This window comes from Tursiops truncatus, chromosome 3 (assembly GCF_011762595.2).
Source record: "Tursiops truncatus isolate mTurTru1 chromosome 3, mTurTru1.mat.Y, whole genome shotgun sequence".
Lineage (NCBI taxonomy): Eukaryota > Metazoa > Chordata > Mammalia > Artiodactyla > Delphinidae > Tursiops > Tursiops truncatus.
Window position 1 is genome coordinate 148,389,304 of NC_047036.1, and position 19,917 is coordinate 148,409,220.

Consider the following 19,917-nt stretch of genomic DNA (forward strand, 5'->3'; position numbering starts at 1 on the left):
CTTAGCAGCTGTGTGACCTTGAGTGGGTTATTTCATCTCCACAAGCTATGTGACCTTGAGTGGGTTATTTCATCTCCACAAGCTATGTGACCTTGAGTGGGTTATTTCATCTCCACAAGCCTCAGCTTCTCCATCTGTCAAATGAGAGGAAATGACTGCCTCCTGCCTCCTGTGGCTGTTGGGGACCAATGGCGAATGTTTGGGGTGCAGTCGGCACAGTGCCTGCCACTTGGATGAGTTAGCAGCTATTTTATTCTGTAGAGTATTTGTCTTTACGACTAGCCTGAGATGGAGGTATTATTTTCACTTCACGGCAAGGGAACTGACCTAAAGGACCCCTTCTGCTGACCAGTCAGTCCGCCCACAGCCTTGAACCCCGCTGCAAATCCTGCGGTGGGATCACTGGGGCCCTTGACTGAGGCACTGACGTCACCGGCGTCGAGGTTGTGGGCGTGGCTTTGTAAATAAGTTTCGAAAATCCTTATCATCTTGTCTGTCCCTCTCCAGCCCCTTGAGTCAGCAGTACTGGCCCTGGAACAGACTTTCTGTGACATTTCCAGCTTTTTGCCCCCCTACTTCCATTCTAATTTACCTCTCTGGGCCTCAGTCTCCTTATCTGGAAAATGAGGTTTAGAGGTTCAGTGATTTTTCAAGGTTCCTCGTAGCAGCAGAACCATCCTGGAACTCTGCTTTAAATGCCGCTGGGGGATTGATGACCCCATGGTGGCAGTCACACTTAATGAAACCTCTTATTGATTGTGCTTCTGTGTCCAGGGCTTTTCATATATCATCTCATTTTGGTCAGAGGCTCTGACAAAGAATCATTGAGGTAGACAGTGTTGTCCCTGTTTTTCGGATGAGAAGACAGAGGTCCAGAGATGTGCAGTGATGTGGTCGAGGACTTGGGGCCAGTGCTTGGCAGAGCTGGGAATCAAACTAAAGTCTGTCTGGGTTCAAAGCCTGTGCCTCCTTGCACCCCTCCCCCTGCCCCCATCCTATATCTCGTGGCTTACAGGTTTAGGTTTGTTTTGTTTTGAGGCAGACATTGTTTTGTCTGGACTACAATTCAGTTCAGGTTTATGGAAAAAAAATAACATTCATAACAACACAGGTGACCTTCAGACTTTAGCAGCAATCTCAGTGCCCGGGGAATGATTTTTACAAAGCCGGCTCTTCCTTTCCTCTTCCTTGTGAAGAGAAAAGGCCTGTGCCCTGGGCATTTGCTTTAACTTTCACAAAAAGAAGCCAAAGGCAGGTGTGTCTCTCTAACTCTCCTTTGAAATGGAGGGAGTGAGGAACAGAGATGTTATTGAGGCTTGGGGCTGAAATTTGAGGGCAAATTGAAACCTTGGAGAAGTTGCCTGTGCTGATTTCCTTTGGACGTTAAGAAGTCCGGCAGAAGGCTGCTAATTGTCAGGGCTTCCCAGAGCTCAGAGGAGGTTCCCAGAATGCGCTGCAAGAGAGAAGGACAAAGACAAATGAGAGGAGGCTGCATGGCCTTGCTTCCCTTTATTCTGCACGTGGCTTCAGATCTGGGCTCGTAGGAGCCTGGCATGATGGGCACAGACACACGTGCAAACACTTTGTCTGCTGGCGAGTGCAGTGAAGAGGGGGGTGGGGAGAGGAAGAGGCAGAGGAGGAGCCTCAGAAGGCCTGGATTCGGGCTCAGCCCAACCACCAGCTAGCTACCTGTGTGACCTGGAGGAAGTTGCTTATCTGGTGGGCCCCCGCAGTCTCAGTCTCTAAGAGAAGGTTGGACATTATACTATCTCACTGTTCCATCTGGGTCTGACAGAGATGACCTTGGCCAATACAATGCGGAACTCTGTTTCCTAGGAACATACTCTGAACAGCAGCAATAGGAAGAAACGATAAAAGTAGCTCAGGCTTATTAAGCGCTAAGTGTGGGCTACGCACGATGCAAAACATTTTGCATGGCTTATATCACTTGTGTCTCCTAATAAATGCAAGAGCTGGATACTTTTATATCCTCACACTTAAAGATGAGAAAACTGAGGCTCAGAGAGGCTGAATCGCTCGAGCTAGAACGCGGCAGACCTAGGATTCGAACCAGGCATTCCCCCTGTAGTGCATCTTCAAGTAGCAGCCATAGGCCTGGATGCAGGGGCGGATACTGCCAGGCCCCGTCGAATGGCCCTCACCCCAGGTTCCACAGAGCCAAAGGCTGACCTCCCCCAACTGAGTGTCCCTGCCTTAGGCAGGCATTGCTGGAGTGTAACGGGATGTGCTTAGAGAGGCCACAGCAGCCAGAAACCTGACCTGCTCCCAGACCTGTCCCTGAGAGGGGCTGGAGGACAGCTTGGGGCTTGGAGATCGGTTCACTCTAGCCCAGCTCTTCCCTAGCAGGCCAAGTGACTTTTGGCCCTTGCTAATGGCATCAGCTCAGATCAGTGCCAGGGGAGCCGCTGGCCATGTGGGGCACTCTGGGCGGGTGGCCCTTGGTCCCTTTGGTTGACACACCACCTGCTTCGAGTTGGCAAGGCAGAAATTGCAGCTGGGAGGGCTGCCCAGGTGCAGGAGTCAGTTTCATTCCTGCATGTGCCTTACTTGCAAGCCCGAACCACAGAGCCTGCTTGCAAATTCCAGACCACACTCCTGGAAGCCGACCTGATCGAATATTCATGGACACTGTTGGGTTGTCGTCCTCATGAATCCCATGATCTGCATTTATTGCTTTGACGCTATTTTATGATAGTGATTTTCCCTCCTTTGCTGTGTGCCACATTTTCACCATCCTCCAAAATAATCCGCCTTAGAGCTACGTGGACAGCTGTGGCTTACCAAAATTGTGCTCAGCCATCAACCTGGGAAAGAAAATTAATGTATATATCAGGCACTGATGACAGTGATAGAAGCACTTAAATATTTGTAGAGGTGAATGGCATGGAAGGAAAAACAAATCTTCCAGTCAGACACTGGGTTTAGTCAAGGTTTAACACAGAGTACTCATACAGCACGTCTATGAGCTAGATGACGTTATTATTACCTCCATTTTTCAGATGAGGAAACTGAGGCACAGAGAAGTTAAGTAACTTGCCCAAGGTCTCATAAATTGCAAAAGGCAATTTGCTGAGTCCAATTTGTACTTATTTGGAAAATGGGGGATGATAATTCCTAATTTATTAGGTTCTTGGGAAGATAAGATTCTGTAAGGGAAGAGCGCTGAGCACATAGAATGTTCTCCTTTATCCCTCCTTCCCTCCCACATTCTTTCTTTCTTTCCTTCCAATGTTGATCAAAGTCGCCATTATGTCAGGTCTAGTGCTAGGTTCTGGGGGAATAGCCCAAAAACTCAAACAGCGCCCTCATCCTTCCTCTCTCCTGAGAGATTGCCATTCTACTGGGAAGGGGGCAATAGACAGTGACCCTCACATTGTCTCACGCTCCCCCGGTCCCAAGGGGGGTGTCCATATTTCCCCTCATATGGCTTCTGCCTCCCACCTGGTTCTGGAGGAAGAGGTGATTCTTACCGGCAGACAGAATCAGGGAAACTTTGCCATCTGTTACCCCTTCCTTAGCATTTTATGTGACCAAGACTCTGACTCAGGCAGAGGCCAGAGAAATGGAGTGTTCGCCCAAGGTCACACAGGGAGTGAGCAGCTAAGCGAGGATTTGAACAAGACGCGTCTGACCCAAGCCCTGTGATAAGGCCATGCATTCCAAACTCAGGCCACTCTGATGGGTGCAAAGTCCCTCCCTGCTTTGAGCCCAGATCCACAGCCTGCCATCTGTATCCAGCAGCTCCAACCTTGGATCCAGCCTCGCCTGCAGCATTCCCCAAATAGAAGTCACTCCATTCAACTCCTCTCTGGCAAATGTTTGGCATCGTGACTCTGTCCTCACTCGAGATCCCTGATTCCTTCAATCTTCTTCTTAGAAAGAATGTTGAGTTCCTGTTCCTTTCCTGGGACACTTCCTAGACCTACTAGCCTTCATCAAAGTCCCCTTCTAAGCAAGATACCTGAAGTCGAATGGGCCACTGCAGAGGAGGGCTAAGGAGCGTTGTGGCCGGCTTCTCACCTGCCATAGTGAGCACTTGCTCTCAGGCTTCCTGCTGGGCACACCCAGCACAGCATCATCTTTGAGTCAACTAGAACCCCTAGCTGACAGGCACACCTGCTGCCGCTACTCAGGCAAAGCATGCAGGCACCCACGTGTCTGGAGCCCCTCCTGGATTCCAGGCCCAATTCCCGTACAGTGCTGTTCACAAACTTCACCCCATCTCTCCAGCGCAGGCCTTATCAGCTCCATTTGCAGATGAGACAGCTGAGGCTCAGAGAGGGGCTGTACTAAGAAGCACAGGATTAAGTGAAAACCCCCAGTTTGGTATCCCTGCGGTCAAGTTTGGAGTCACAACGGGCAGGACCCGTAACTACCCTGTGAACAGCATGTGATTGGATTCAGTCTCTCATACATGCCATTCACAACATTTTAGGGTTCCGAGTATCTCAGGACCCTAGGTTGGGCTGTGACCCCTAACTTTGTAACTTCCGGAATTTAATCATCATGACATTCATCAATGTCATGAATAGGACACTGCTGAGTTCAGAGTCCTGACGTTTCTGCTAGGGACTTGCCCCTCTCCGGCCTCTACCAACTCACTGACTTTTGAATCTTGACCCAAGGAATCCAGCAAACATACTCTCATCCCCGCAAACTTCTCCAGCTTGTCCAAATGAACATTGCATGAGACCACTGTGGTGGACCTGGGTAGTTTTGAATCTGCCTCTGTTCCTCTTTTGGTATTAACATTTTTATTTTCCTTTGGGGAAGATGGTAGATTAAAATATTGCTTCTAGTTCTTCATTCCATAGAACAGGATTATACATCGTACCCTTCACCTCCTGGGTTTTCAGTGCTCCTCGGTCAGGTAGCTTTATCTCCCCATGGCAACACTGTTGGGCTTGGTCAAGAGACTTGCGCTGACCTATGGGATGTGGGTGGACACGAGGTGAGCAGAGTGTCTCGGTGTGCTTGTGAGGTCTGCCTGTCATCTGAGATGAGCAAATCATGTCTCCTGGTCCACATGGGATAAGGAGCAAGTGGCGCAGACCCAACTCACCCTGGAGCCTGGAGCCCAGCCCAGGCGACCCCAGCAGGGGCATAGTTTGTCCTCAGATGCGTGAGCAAGAAAAAAATGCTTGTTAGTGTAAGCCACTGAGTTTGGTGGTGGTTCACCAGGATTAGTGCAGTAATCGCCAGTTTCTGCAATGAAGCATCCCCCTTCCATCCTCAGCTGCTTGGATGGGGCTCGGCATCACCCGGGGGGGGAGAGCATGCTCCAGGTGCGGTTAGCAGGCGTCCCTGTGCTGGTGGCTCTCCATTTGCCACCCCCCTCCCATCCACTCTCTGCCCAGCTGCAAGCCCAGGGTCCCTTTCTCCCCTGCAGTGTCCCCACTGGGCTGGTAACACTGTTTTCTTTCCTTACCCCTCAGGCCAACAGAAGGTATGAGATTCTGTCCGTGATCTTCCCAGCTGCCTCAGCATCTCTGTCGGCTCCCTATCTCTCTCTCTCTCTCTTTTTTCCTTTTTTCTTTTGTCCTACCCAGTCACATGGAGGTTTTCTTGCCCTTTTGGAACTCTGAGGTCTTCTGCCAGCGTTTAGTAGATGTTCTGTGTGAATCATTCCACTTGTAGATGTTTTTTGTTTGTTTGTTTGTTTGTTTTGCGGTACGCGGGCCTCTCACTGCTGTGGCCTCTCCCGTTGCGGAGCACAGGCTCCGGACGCGCAGGCTCCGCGGCCGCGGCTCACGGGCCCAGCCGCTCCGCGGCACGTGGGATCCTCCCAGACCGGGGCACGAACCCATGTCCCCTGCATCGGCAGGCGGACTCTCAACCACTGCGCCACCAGGGAAGCCCTGTAGATGTATTTTTTGATGTATTCATGGGAGGGGGTGAGCTCCACGTACTACTCCTCCACCATCTTGATTCCTCCCCCGTCGGCTTCCTAATTCACCCCATGTCTCCGTAAACAGACCAAGCAGTACTTCCATACAGAATCCCCCCACCCACGAGCGGACCCTCTGCTGGGATTCGGTCTGGTCCAGTATCACAGTCCTGATTGCAAATCCCAGATGCCCGTGGGCAAGTTACTTAACTTCATTTTTTTCCCCAGTTGACAAAATGAGGATTACACTGTTGCCGTTTTGAGGTTGTCGTGAGAAAGAAATCAGATGACGGATGGGCAGTGCCCAGCCTTGTGCTTAACTCCTGGGGGCTGCAAGACAGGTCATCTCTCCCAGCCCATCTTGCTCTGGCCGGCATCAAATGCGGTGCCAGGCACTCACTAAAGCATTAATAAATATTTGTAGTTTGAAAAGCTCTATGGTAGATTTTCTTCCTTTGACCTTTTGATTATTTTCCCTCTTGAAATAGCACAATAAGGCCCCTAGTGCCATGGTGACGGTCTCTATAGAAATCCATAGCTTGTTCTCAGCACACCCACGGATGCCAGTGGGAGGCTGGCATAGATTTGGACCAATGGAGAGAAGGCATGTTTAGCCTTGTCCTGGTTACAAAGAACATGTTTTTTTTTTTCTTCTTTCAAATGGACCTTCCTGTCCCCAATTCAGCATCACCTAGGTCTCTCCTAATGTGGGTTAATTTTCCAACAGCTCCTAGAAAGAGTATATTTCCAGCCTCTCCTGCGATAGACAGAGGAGTTTCGAACAGGGTAAAGCAAGTTTCGATGGAGAATATTTGGATCCTGCCAAGGAGTCAGGTGGCTCTGATCTCATTCCTGCCCTGGAGTGGGAGTGTGTTTGCTTAGAACAGGTAATCCTTTTGAATGCTGTAATCTGAGGTTAGAAATAGACTTGTGTTGCTACCAGAAATCCCTGATGTTTTGGCCTTTTCTTTGTCAGGCTTGCCCTGGTCAAGGTTGGGCATATATTTGCTTAGGAATGGAGGTCCTTTATGAAACCAAGGAGGGCCTCGGTCCCTTTAAGAGGGTCCTTGAGGAGAGACAGTCAGAGAATCACAGAGATGAGGGCCAGATGGCCAGTAAACAGGATGACAGTGAGTTAGGGAGAGGACCAGCTGGGCCGTCTGCTTTAGTCACCTTGCAGCGGAGAAGCCTTCAGTCGGTGGCTGCAGTTGGAAGATTTGGGTGAGGGCTGGGCAGCCTGATCCAGGGACCTCAGAAAGGTCTGACTGACCCCACCTTCTGCCTGAACTGGGACTCAGAGTTCTAGACCTGGGAGACAGTCGGAAAGCAACAGAAAAAGTATGGGCTGTGGGATCAGACAGCTCCAGGTTCAAATCCTAGCTGTGTTCCTTGGATGGTGATATAATCTGTCTGAGCCTCCAATTCCTCATCTGTGAAATGGGATGATAATCCCATCTCACAAATACACTGTGAGGTAAGTACAAATAATGGGTAGACTACCCTGCATGGGGTAAAGCTCAGGAAATTTTAGTCCCCCTCTCCTCTGGAGAGCATACTAATAACTTTTTAACCAAGAGGGGCATAAAGGAAAATCTTTCTCTGAGCGTCTGGAATCTAGGCAATTTAAAAGTGAAACCCCCAAATCCTGCTTAAATACCTTACTTAGAATGCAAGTATATCACTTAGGACTGACTGGTTTTTCAGCTCCCTGTAACAGAAAACCTAGATAATAGTGGCTTAAACAAGATAAAGATTTATTTTTCACTCATAGGAAACTGCAAACAGTTGAGGACTGGAATGGTGGCTCCCTAGCAGTTCCCTCCAAGGAGCCAAGGCTCCTTCCATCTTTTGGTTCCGCTGTACTTACAGTGTGGCTTCCACTGTGAAGATCATTGCATGGTCATAAATGCTGCCAGAGCACCAGCCATCATGCCACCATTCCAGGCACCAGCAAGGAGAAAGAGAAGTATAAGAGCGTGCACCTCTCAGATGAGTCAGCATTTAAAAATTTTAAAAACAAACAAACGAACAAACAAAAACCTACCAGAAACTCCATCCAATGATTTCTGCTTATAGCTTATTGGCTCCCCCTACAGCCAGGGAGGCTGGGAAATGGACTGGGTGAGTGGACCCCCCAATAATATAGGGGTTCTATTAATAAGGAGAAATGGGAGAATGTTGTCCCTTCCATAGCCGATTCAAAGCTTCTTCAATTTCACTGGAAAGGGCTGCCTAGGTCAACGCTGGGAATATTTCCCCAGGAACCAAAAGCATCTTGAGAACCTGGTCCTCCATAGGTTGTCAGCAAAGGTGAGTTCCTGTCTCCCTTCCAACCTCCTGTTGCCCCCTACCGCTTCCATGTTAGAGAATCTAGCATTAGCTTACATCCAACTTCAAATGCTACCTAAATTTAATGAATCAGAAAGGTTCAGAGTCAGAAGCTTAGGTGAATTACACACAAGTTCCACGTGGAGAATTTACTAAAAACCCTAAGACTGACCACTGAAATCGAAAATATTTTGCATTATCTCCCGCCTACCTACCTCATCAGCTGCATTAGTTCTCTATCACTGTGTAACAAATGACCCCCAAACTTAGTGACTCAGAAAACAACACGGGTTTATTATGTCACAGTTCCTGTGGGTCAGGAATGTGGGTGTCCTCTGTGAGAAGCTGGGGTCCTCTGGCTCAGGGCTTCTCACAAGGCTGCAACCAAGTTATCTGATGAGGCTGCAGTCATTTCAAGGCTCAACTCAGGGTCGATCTGCCTCCAAGCTCACTCATGCGGTTGTTGGCAGGATTTAGCTCCTTGCTGGCTGTTGGCCGGAAGCTTCCTCAGTTTCTTGCCACGAGGGCTTCTCCGTAGGGCAGCTTACAGTATGGCAGCTTGCTTCATCGGAACAAGCAAGTGAGAAAACCAGAGACAGAGTGGGAGCAAGAGGTCTTTTATAACCTAATCTTGGAGGTGGCATCCCATTGCTATCTCATTCTATTTGTTATAAACAAGTCACTAGGTCCAGCCCAACTAAAGGGGAGGGAGGGGGGAACATTTTAGAAGCACCAATCAATGTCCTGCTTCATCACTCACCTTCTCTCTCTGGGTTCCTGACATAGGAGTCTATTTCCTTCCATGAACAAGCCCAGCTCCTTTCTACCACAGGGCCTTTGCACGTACAGTTCTGTCTGCTTGGTAGCTCTTCCCTTCCTCACTGCCTAATTTCAGATTTCTTCTCCAGCCTCATTTTTGCAGAGAAGCCACTCCTGACCACCCTTCTCCTGAGGCACGGGAAGGAGGGGTGCCTTCACTCAGCCCTGGGTAGCCCAGGAGGTTACCTTCAAGCAGAAGCCTGGACCCTGACCATTCAATTCTCTCTCTTATGAGATTGGCTGCATTGGGACCCTTTAGCTGTAGCTGTAATCATCAAGCAGACGGACTTTGGATCTAGCTCACAGATTATTTTTTTTTTAACATTTATTTATTTTGGCATGCAGGACCTTCACTGCAGCATGCTGAGTTGCGGCATGCGAACTCTTAGTCGCAGCATGCATGTGGGATCTAGTTCCCCCGACCAGGGATCGAACCCGGGCCCCCCGCATCGGAAGCGTGGAGTTCCACCCACTGGACCACCAGGGAAGTCCCTAGCTCACAGATTCTTTTTTTTTTTCTTTCTTTTTTTTTTTTTGCGGTACGCGGGCCTCTCACTGTCGTGGCCTCTCCCGTTGCGGAGCACAGGCTCCGGATGCACAGGCTCAGCGGCCATGGCTCACGGGCCCAGCCGCTCCACGGCATGTGGGATCTTCCCGGACCGGGGCACGAACCCGTGTCCCCTGCATCGGCAGGCGGACTCTCAACCACTGCGCCACCAGGGAAGCCCAACTCACAGATTCTTGACATCTCATACTGGGCTGCCCCAGAAGTCCAAATAGGGGAAAGAGACGGACCCCTATTTCAGGTCAGGACCCAGCTCTGAATACATGTGTTTTTCTGGCAAAGCTTCTTTTATCAACTGTATTCATTCCTTCATTCACTTGTAATGGGTATGATTTTCAGTCTACAAACTCAGGTGTGGGATAAATAGAAAATAGGTATTTCTTTATTATACCGAACTAAGTTCAGTTTCTATTTTGAGCCTCCATTTTGCCGGGTTGGATCACAGCTGAGTCACAGCCAATCCATCCCCTCCATTCCCCGGCAATCACATCTGTGCTTGGTGTGCAAAGGTGATGGGAGGGAGGCCACAGGTCATCGATGTCAGTTTCAGTGGCATTTATCTTTCAGCCATTGGTCAATTCAGGTCACCATGTTTGTGCCCTGTCTCAGATCAGGTGACCCTTTTACCTCCGTGACGTTATGGGGCTCACAGGAGTCATTGTATTACTTCTTATGCCTCACAGGATTGTGGGAAACTCTGAGATGTCTAAGTTCCCAATCGCCTACATGCCATGTGGACACTTCTGCTCTTTTGGGCTTTCCTCCCTCCCTTCCTTCCCCACAGGTTGTCCCTCTGGGAAATTTGTCTTTGTCCCCACACCTGGCCCTGGGAGCAGAGCATGCAGCCCTTTTTAGCCGGGACAGCAACTTTCTCATTCCTCCTCTTCCTAGTCCTTTTCTGTACAGCCCCGGGGGACATTTTTCTGGCCAACAGGGGAGTGGGGAGCACCTTGCTCTGCTCATCTCTTCCTCCAAATGTTTTTAACTAAACCATGAGATCTTTCCAATCTCCTGAGAATCTCGTCTTAAAAACCCTAAAGCCAAGAAAGCCTCCTGACACCAGGTGATAAGTGACGCCAGAGGGTATAAAGGACCAGAGGAGGCGCCCCATCTGGGCTGACCAGATGGGAGGGGGTGGCCCTGGGAGGCCAGAGCTGGGCTGAAGAATGAGAGAGATAATCAAGGAAGGGGCCGTTCAGTCAAGGGAAGAGCCTGGTTAAAGGTGGGGAGGAATGGAGACGGGCCTCTGGGTGGCTGCCGCCTGTTTGAACAGAATGCAGGTTGTGCCTTGGGGAGCAGCTGTAGATAAGGTTGGAGGAGTGAGCAGGGATCTGGTAACAAAAGGTCTTAGATGTCAGGTCTAGACATTTGGATTTTATCTCCAGGAAATGTAGATCCATGAGAGGATTTTTAAGCATGCGGTGAGGCGGCCAGCTTTGTGCTTTAGAATGTTCTCTCTGAGCTGGGGTGGAGGATGGGCTAGAGTCAGGGTACCAGCCACCTGGACAAGGAAAGACAGGGCTGCAGTGGGCAGATAGGCAAGGCGAGCAGGGGACCAATTCCCTGGAGACTAGAGGGCAGGGCCACCCGGACTTGGAACCTGAGGGGATGTGGGGACATGGAGAGCCAAGAGTTCAGGACGACTCCACAACCTCTGACGGTGCCGTTTACCGAGCTGGCAAGACGGCAACCCCAAGGTTGGTGAAGAGGCGGAATTCGTTTAGTCTGAAGTCCAGTTTGGAGTTAGGACCCTGTGGATAAGGAAGCTTCTCGGCAGAAAGCTCTAGAGCAGCAAAACTCATGTCAGAAGTATGTCAGAGAGGCAGCCTCAGAACTCCAGTATTTTAATTAATTAATTTATTTTTGGCTGCGTTGGGTCTTCGTTGGGACACGTGGGCTTTCTCTAGATGAGGTGAGCGGGGGCTACTCTTCATTGCGGTGCGCGGGCTTCTCAATGCGGTGGCTTCTCTCGTTGCAGAGCACGGGCTCTAGGCCCGCGGGTTTCAGTAGTTGTGGCTCACGGGCTCTAGAGCGCAGGCTCAGTAGCTGTGGCGCACAGCTGTGGGCTTAGCTGCTCCGCGGCATGTGGGATCTTCCCAGACCAGGGATCGAACATGTGTCCCCTGCATTGGCAGGCGGATCCTTATCCACTGCGCCACCAGGGAAGACCTCCAATACTTTCTAATAGTTGCTATGGACCGTGGTCAACTAGGATGTTTCAACAGCAGATAACCATAACATGCACTCGTGGCCCAAATAAATACAGATGTTAGGATTCACTGAAGAAGGGAGTTCCAGGGCTGCTTTCAGGGGCTCAGCCATGCCAGCAGGGACCCAGGTGCTTGCTTGCTTTCTGCTCCACCATCCTCTGGACTTCTGGTCTTTCTAACGTTCCCTCCTGCTAGCAGATGCGTGCTGTGTCCTCAACTTCAATGTTTCGGTGAAATAGACCAGTTTTCCAGGAAACATTACATTTTCCTGGTTCCACCAGTGTATCAGCATTGGCACTTGAGACATCATTTATTTCTCATCCCAAGGTGGACAAAGTGCAGTGTGTCTAGCAGCATTTTAGTAAGACTATAAAACATTCGGGAGGTGATGGGGGTACAAGGGCAGAGTGTAGCCTTTGGAGACAAACAAACCTGCATCCTGGTCTTTCTGCAAGTGCTGAGTAGGTCACTTCCCCTCTTTGAATGTCCCTTTCAGCGTCTCTAAAACGGAGACAGTCGGGTACTGTGAGTGTTTGAGGAGATGACTTTTGTAAAGTGCCTGGCACTGTTCCCAGCCCACAGTGGCTCTCTCCTTTGCTGTGTTCGCATCCCTTCCTTCCCACCCATCTGCTCTATGCAAGCAGAAGTTGCTGTTTTAACGAATAACCGCTCCCCTTACCAAGGACCAAGTTCAATCCCATGAAATGAACTGATCATGGTAGAATTTCATTCGGTTGCTGAGGGAGAGAGGGGGAGAGGGATTTGAGGTGGCAAGGGTAGGGAAAATATAGGTTGCTTGGCTAATCTATATACTATATATATTTTAAAAATCTATTCTGCTCACAAGGGCTATCCCAATGAATAGAGCCAAAACTGGGAAGCAAGAGAGTGACTTAAAAGAAAAGTCTTAAAACCCACCTGCGTACCCTTCCCCCTCCCCTTGTCCTCAAGTCCATTCTCTATGTCTGCGTCTTTATTCGTGTCCTGCCCCTAGGTTCAGAAGCTAACACACCATTGTAAAGCAATTATACTCCAACAAAGATGTTAAAAAAAAAAAAAAACCCACCTGCATCATGTTAGGGTTCAAGCTATCAGAAATAGAACCTCCCTCGCCCTCAGCTGGCTCTGTTCTGATCGTATGCCTGGCAAAGCTGTGAGTAAGCATGGAGCCTGCTTGCAGGGGAAGAGTGTCTGCCTGGCGCAGCCGATGAGTCACTGCTGCCTGCCCTGGCCCCCTGCCTGCGAGGTGGCCACTATCTTTGGACGTTTTAATTTTCCCTTGTGGGGAGGGGTAATTATGGCCTCCGTGCCCTGTGGCTGTTTCCATTTTGCACAGCGCCTGGACAGAGGCAGAGATCCTTCAAGAAATCCTCCTCTTTTTTTTTTTTTTCAGGGAAATTGGTGGGGGCTGGTGGTGGGGATTTGAGCCTGTCTGAGGTGTGCAGAAGCAAGGCTGATGCAAGTGTAGCAACCTTTCAGGATCTGCAAGGTGCTTAACCATGCGCCATCAATTACTGCCAGATGTGGTTGTTATGCAAAGTCGCTTAATTGGCCTACTGGTTGGTTGAGTTTTAAACCCACGGATTGTACCAATGCAAGAGAGAGGAAAACAGATTTGACAGATGCAGGATGGGGCTGTGTGGTTTATATGGACACGGAAGCAAAACATCTGGGGACAGAATGGGCCTTAAGTGGAAAATGGTCAGGTGATAGATGACAGATTGAGAGATAGATAGATCAATGGATGGATGGATGGATGGATGGATGGCTGTCAGCTGAGAGGGACCGAGGAGAAATGCAGACATCGGGAGTTTGGGGGTGTGATATTCTTATAACGCAACCATGACCATATGGAAGATGCGCCAGACAGATGCTGGATACTGAGAAGTCAACCCGGGATTGAAGGTAATGATTCACTTAAAGAGTTACTCCACATTGTAACTGAAGCGGAGTTGGCTGTAGACATCATCAGTTGAGTTGTGTCACCAGGGGAAAATGTTTATTCACGGAGACTAGAGTTAGGTTTTGAGTGTGTGTTCAACAGATTCCTGAGTTTGAACTGCCACCCCCAGGAAGCCCGGTAACCTTGGGTGAATTATTTAACTTCTTTGGATCTCAGTTTCCTCATCTACGAATGAATGCCTGTTTCGAGGAGAGTGTGGAATGCGGTAAAGGGCATGTCTGGCATATAGTTAGAACTTGGTCCATGGTTGCGATTATACTTTCGTGTATTGCTTTTCTCAACACACTTTAACTGTAATTGAGCACATACTTTGTGCCCAGCCCTCGCTAGGAACTAAGGATACAGACTTGTTTGATTCATTTCACAAATATTTGCTGAGTACCTACGATGTGCTTGGCAGACACTGCTAAGCCCTGGAAACTGACTTGGGTAGAAACGGTAAAGACCCCTGCCCACAAGGTGCCTCCAGACTGGGGACAAGACAGACATTCAAATAAGGAAAATACTTGGCACAGACAAGTCCCTGCTGAATGCCAGAACTTCAAAGGGCTCCAGTGCAACGGGCTCAGCACAGGGACTACCAGCCCTTTCTGCAGATGAGAAAACTGAAGCTCAGAAAGGTGAAGAGACCTTCCCAGGTTCCCACACCTACTGACTTGCAGAGCCTCAGCTGGAACACAGACCAGCCTGACTCCAAAGTCCGCAATCTTTCTCAACAGCACACAGCCGCCAGGGTGTGTTTCAAGTTTCTGGATCAAGACATCCAGCGAGGCAGGGTCGAGAATATGCACGGACACCGAGAGGTATTTAGTTTTCAGAGGCTCCCATTTGGGAAGGATGTAATCTGAGGGCTACAGAGGAGGGCTTTGAGAAGAGTAGGCTCCTACTGGCAGCAAGGGGATGCTGGGTGCGTCTCCGTGTGTGGATGTATGTCTGCGACCGTCTGTGTGTGCCTCTATTTCTGTGCGTGTATGAACGTGTGCATGTACCTCTGTGTCTGTGTGTTTGCATGAGGAGGGGAGGCACGCAGGTATGTGTGTATGTGTACTTGTGTATGTCTCTCTCTGTGCGACTCTATATGTCTGCATGTGTCTGTATTTATGTGTGTCTCCGTGTGTGCGTGTGTATTCAAGTGACTGTGTGTGTCTGAATTGGGGGTGTGTGGATAGATGTGTGTCTGTGCCTATGCATTTGTGGGCATCTCTCGATTTGCATGTGTGTCTTTGGAGAAGTGTGTGTGTGTGTGTGTGTGTGTGTGTGTGTGTTGGTGTCTGTGAGTGACTGTGCGTGTGTGCGTGCCTCTGTGGGTGTGTGTGGGGTGAGCTGCCCCCCTCCCCGTCCCCCAGGTGTTTCTGTGGAGCTAATCTAACTTGTGCTTCAGAACCGGGGAAACGACAGCGTCGGTGCCTTTTGCCTTATCTCCCAGGCTGCCGCTCTGCCAGAGGAAATTAGATTTGCTTGGCACAATCTGCTCCTTATGAGGTCATGCTGCTGTGATCTACACATTCTGCTCTCCTAGGTATTTGTCTTTTGATTGCTTGATGAATACCTGTCAATGTAGAGATTGAAAGAACACGAGTTTGGGTTTTTTTTTTTAAATAAGAAACATCCAGGGGTGGAACAGTAGCTGTCCATCTTCTTTCTGGACTTGGGAGCCATGATAAAGGAGATAGAGCTTTGGCTTTGGAATGTAAGAGCTCTCTTCAAGTTTCCAGTTGTGCCCTTCAAAAGCTGTGTGACCTTGGGGAGGACACTTTACCTCTCTGAGCCAGGGTTCTTTACCTGCTATATTCAGAAGGTTCTTTGGAGGAGCAAATATAATAATAGATGAAAATGCTCTCAGAAATCCACAAAGTCCTTAAATCCTATGATGTCGAAGCAGAGAGGCCGAGCGGGAAGACCCCGGGCTCGGAGGTCAGGCAGATGTGTGTTTGGATCCTGGCTCTATTCTCTTCCTAACGTATGACCTTCAGCAAGTTATGATGCCTCTCTGAGCCTCAGATTGCTTCTCCGTTAAATAGGCTATTATTTTGAAAGCACTTAGCTCACTGCTAGCCACCCTGAGGGCCCCCCCAAACGAGAGCTGTTAATATTTTGGCTAATGCAACAGGGGTGATGGAAATATGAATACCTGCCCACTTTCAAACTGTCAGTGAGTGTAGGCAAGACATGGCCCCCGGAAGTGAGGGTGAAATGGACGATGTGATAGAAGTGATTTACTATCGTTTGTTTTTACGACTTCAAGATGCAGAATGTTCTTGGCATCACCATATTCCTGGCAAGCAATTTGCATATCATCTAGAACTCCGAGGCTGTTCTAGTTGCAGAAGGGGGCTGAGACTGAGGCAGCCTCCAGCCCAGAGTGGTCCAGGCCAACTGCCGGGGGCCAGCTTTCCCACATGTCCAACCACATCCCTTCTACATGATCCCCTCACTCCAGCAAGACCTCAAAGCCCCTTGCCTTGGAACATGCTGTTCCCTCCCCTGGAATACCCCTCACCACCACTCCAGCGCCAGATCGTCTGGGCTGGGCTCTAGGTGCCTCTGCTCAGGCTAAGACAGATGTCCCTGCTCTGTGTCCCTAGCCTACCCTGGATTCACCCCAATGTGCATGATGTCCAGGGCACTTGAACGGTCTGCTCTGTGTCTGGCTCCCTCCCAGCCAGTGCCCTCCAGGAGGGCAGGGACGGGGAACCACAAAGCCCTCTGTGGACATTTGCAGAGTGAACACGTGGAAATCAGCTGTCTTCTTTCATTTTCCGTCCCCACCTCCTTAGATGCAGTGCCTTCAGATATCAATCTATCCATCTGGACCCATTTCTGACAAACATTTTGCTCAATAACAGAGATCCTGGAGAGCTTTGCTTTGTTGATTTGGTTTGGTTTGGAAGCAGATGGGTTTATCTCTGCTGGGCTGCGTGTCTTTAATAAGAGTGCCACGCAGGCCAGAGGACAAAAGATTCCCAAGCGTCTGACCAGCTTTATCCTATGTTTTAGGGCTAGCATGTGGGTTTGCCATCAGGACCGTCGTTGTCCATGTGGGCCTGTGACATCAGCTTTGGAGAGTGGTTGGGGACCTAGGTTCTGGGATTGGACTGCCTGGTTCCAAGCCTCAGAGTACTGAACCTCTTTGTACCTCAGTCTCCTTATCTGTAAAAGGGGATATGTCATAGTACCTACCCACCTCACAGAGGTTTTGTCAGCATTAAAGAAGGTCATTCAGGTAAAGCCCAGTGTCTGTTGTAGAGTGAGTATTCAACGAAGGTGAGCTAGTATTTCTGTTGCGTTGCATTTAATGGAATTATGAGCCCAGGACCTCCACTGTGACTGTAACAGAGAATGAGCATCTGCAGTGAGACATCAGCCTCCATCCTGCCAGAGCTGGGCTCCAGGGACTAGACAACGGAATGACTCTTCAATTTCAAATGAGTTTTTATGATCAGGTAGGCATAATTCAAGGAGCGATATAAGGTCTATCTGTACCTGCTGAGGTGTGAGCCTTTCTCTCCCTTAACAGCCACCTGGCACATTTAGTTGGTCATCTTACTTGGTGCTTGGGCCACCTGATGACACAGAGCAGGGTCAGTAAATGACAGCTCTCAGGCCAAATCTGGCCCACAGCCTGTTTTTGTAAATAAAGTTTTATTGGAACATAGCCACGCCCATTCACTTGCGTATTGCCTATTGCTGTTTTTGCACTATAATGGCAGAGTTCGGTAGTTGCAGCAGAGATCACAAGGCTTGCAAAGTCTAAAATATTTTCTGTCTGGTCCTTTACAGAAACGTTTGCCGACCCCTGGTGTTAGATTGAAGCAGGATTAAAGCTGACTGAGCTCAACCAGTACACTGGGCACCATCCGATCTCTCTCTCCCTCAGCCCTGACATCTGGTTGATCACCAAGACCAGATTACTTTGCCCCACTCTATCGCATACATTTGGTCTCCCATCTCTTCCTCAAATGCCACAGCCTTAGTTAAGCCCTGTCCCCGCCCCTCTTGACTATCACACACGAGAGCCACCACCAGCCCATAAGGTGTCTGGGTGAATTAGATAAGGATATCTTCTCTGGGTAGATGCAACTCCACAGCACATCATTGGGCAGCAGGAGTGCCTCTCTGCAGGAACCCCCCCCACCTAACCCTATCGATTATACCCAGTCAAGTAGGGCTCTTACACCTCTTGGTTCTATTGATTATGCTGTCTCCTTGCCTCCCTGTCCAGGCAGCCCTCCACACCAGAGCTAGAGTGATCTTTCTAACCAACTATGTTCCTCTCCTGCTCGACCACTCCATGGCTCCCCCTGCCCTCAGGACAGAGCCCATGAACATGACAGTCAAGGCCTGCCGTGGTCTGGTCTCAGCTGGTCTCCCAGTCTCACGGCTCACCACCTACTCAGCCCACATCACACCTGAGCACTGTCATGCAATTTGAGTCCCCCCAGACCTAGACTTCCACACTTGCTTATACGTTTGGGATTGGCACAGTCGTCCTTAGTGGAACACTCTGCTCTTCCTCTCACCCATCTGGAACATTTCTAGTCATCCTTCAAATCTACCACAAGCATCTTCTCCCTGTTTTTCCCTCCCTGATTCTCCCAGGCAGACTTGGGCCCTCCTTCTATAGTTCAATTCAATCTTCACAAACCATGGTCCACGGCCCATAGATGGGTCAGGATAGCAGTGTAGTGGATCTTGACAAGTACGTCTTGAAAGATGAACTAGACTAGAAAACACAAAAGTACATCGCTCTATGTCAGGTGTGGTTATAACATAGGATGAATAGCACAGGCTCTGGACCTGGACTGCCTGGGTTCAAATCTATCTCTACAGTTGATTAGCCTTGGGCAAGTGATTTCATCTTTCTACACCTCAGTTCCCTCATGTAGAAAACAATGATAATGATAGCACTTCCTTTATGGCCTCCATGAAGATTAAATTAATATACTACTAAATACATATTTATATATTATGTATAAATATATATATCTATGTATTTACAAGCATACCTTGGAGATATTGCAGGATTGGTTCCAGATCCACACAATAAAGCAAATATTGCAGTAAAGCAAGTCACACAAATTTTTTGGTAACCCAGCGCATATAAGTTATGTTTACACTATACTGTAGTCTATTAAGTGTGCAATAGCATTGTGTCTAAGAAAACAATGTACATACCTTAATTTAAAAAAGATGCTATTAGAAAAGTGGCACTCGTAGACTTGCTTGACACAGGGTTGCCACAGACCTTCAATTTGTAAAAAACACAGTATCTGAGAAGTACAATAAAGTGAAGCAAAGTAAAAGACCATGTATTATCTGCTTAGAGAGATCTCCGGGCACGTGGTGAGTGCTATAAACATGTTAGCTAGCGTGTGTGTGCACATGTGCGTGCACGTGTGTGACCGTGGTTTATGATGAGCGTTACCTGAAATCCTGTGCTCTGGCTGGGATCTCTTCTGATCCTTATTAAAGCAATTATTTGACTATGTTATGATTTTTTTGGTATTATTTTGCTTTTCCCTCTCCTTTGCTAGACAGGGAGCTCCTGGGAGGCAGCAAGTACGTCTTATTTATCTCTGCATTCCAAGCACCTAGCATCAGGCTTAGTCGATCGATGTTTTTTGAGTAAATGAGGCCGAGATGCTGAAGCTGAACCACCCCAGGGTCTCCTTCCTGCAATCGCAGGGCCAGTATCCTCCAGCCCGTCCCCCCAGCCCCCACCTTCTCCTGGGAGGAACACGCCAAGTCTGCCTGGGATTTGGGTGACTTTCTCAGGCTAGCTGGTCCCCACGATGAGAATACGTAACCACATCTCCCTGTCAGCAAGAGGGAGGAAGGCGTGAGGGACCCTCGAGCAAGAAACGGAGCTTCCAGACTGATGCCGAGGAAAATGGAAACTCCAGCTGACCTAAGAGATTTCTATAATGAGAGAAAACCAATTTAAATGCAAATAGCCCACAGCTAGTTGGGGAAAGATTCCGTGCTGCCAGAAAGGCTGGGAAAACAAACACAGCCCTCATCACGAGGTCAGTTCACCATTGGACAGGAGGGTTGCTTTATCCGTTTAGGATTAAAGTCTAAACTAGTGACAAAAGTCACATGCGTTGCTGGCAGCATTTTCTGG

At 49.1% G+C, this 19,917-nt stretch overlaps 3 long non-coding RNA genes across 3 annotated transcripts in view; 2 read left to right on the forward strand and 1 right to left on the reverse strand.

The window, feature by feature from the left end:
* Positions 1 to 19,917, forward strand: part of LOC109551887 (uncharacterized) — a 157,694-nt gene that overhangs the window by 114,042 nt on the left and 23,735 nt on the right. The gene's annotated exons all lie outside the window — the stretch shown is intronic.
* LOC109551890 (uncharacterized) lies at positions 1,040 to 7,877 on the reverse strand. The gene is made up of 3 exons (XR_002178589.3): positions 7,776 to 7,877; positions 2,629 to 2,825; positions 1,040 to 1,453 (listed from the first exon to the last, which is right to left on the reverse strand). It is a non-coding gene; the product is annotated as an uncharacterized lncRNA (long non-coding RNA).
* On the forward strand, positions 13,281 to 19,279 carry LOC141278364 (uncharacterized). The gene is made up of 2 exons (XR_012330979.1): positions 13,281 to 17,236; positions 17,574 to 19,279. It is a non-coding gene; the product is annotated as an uncharacterized lncRNA (long non-coding RNA).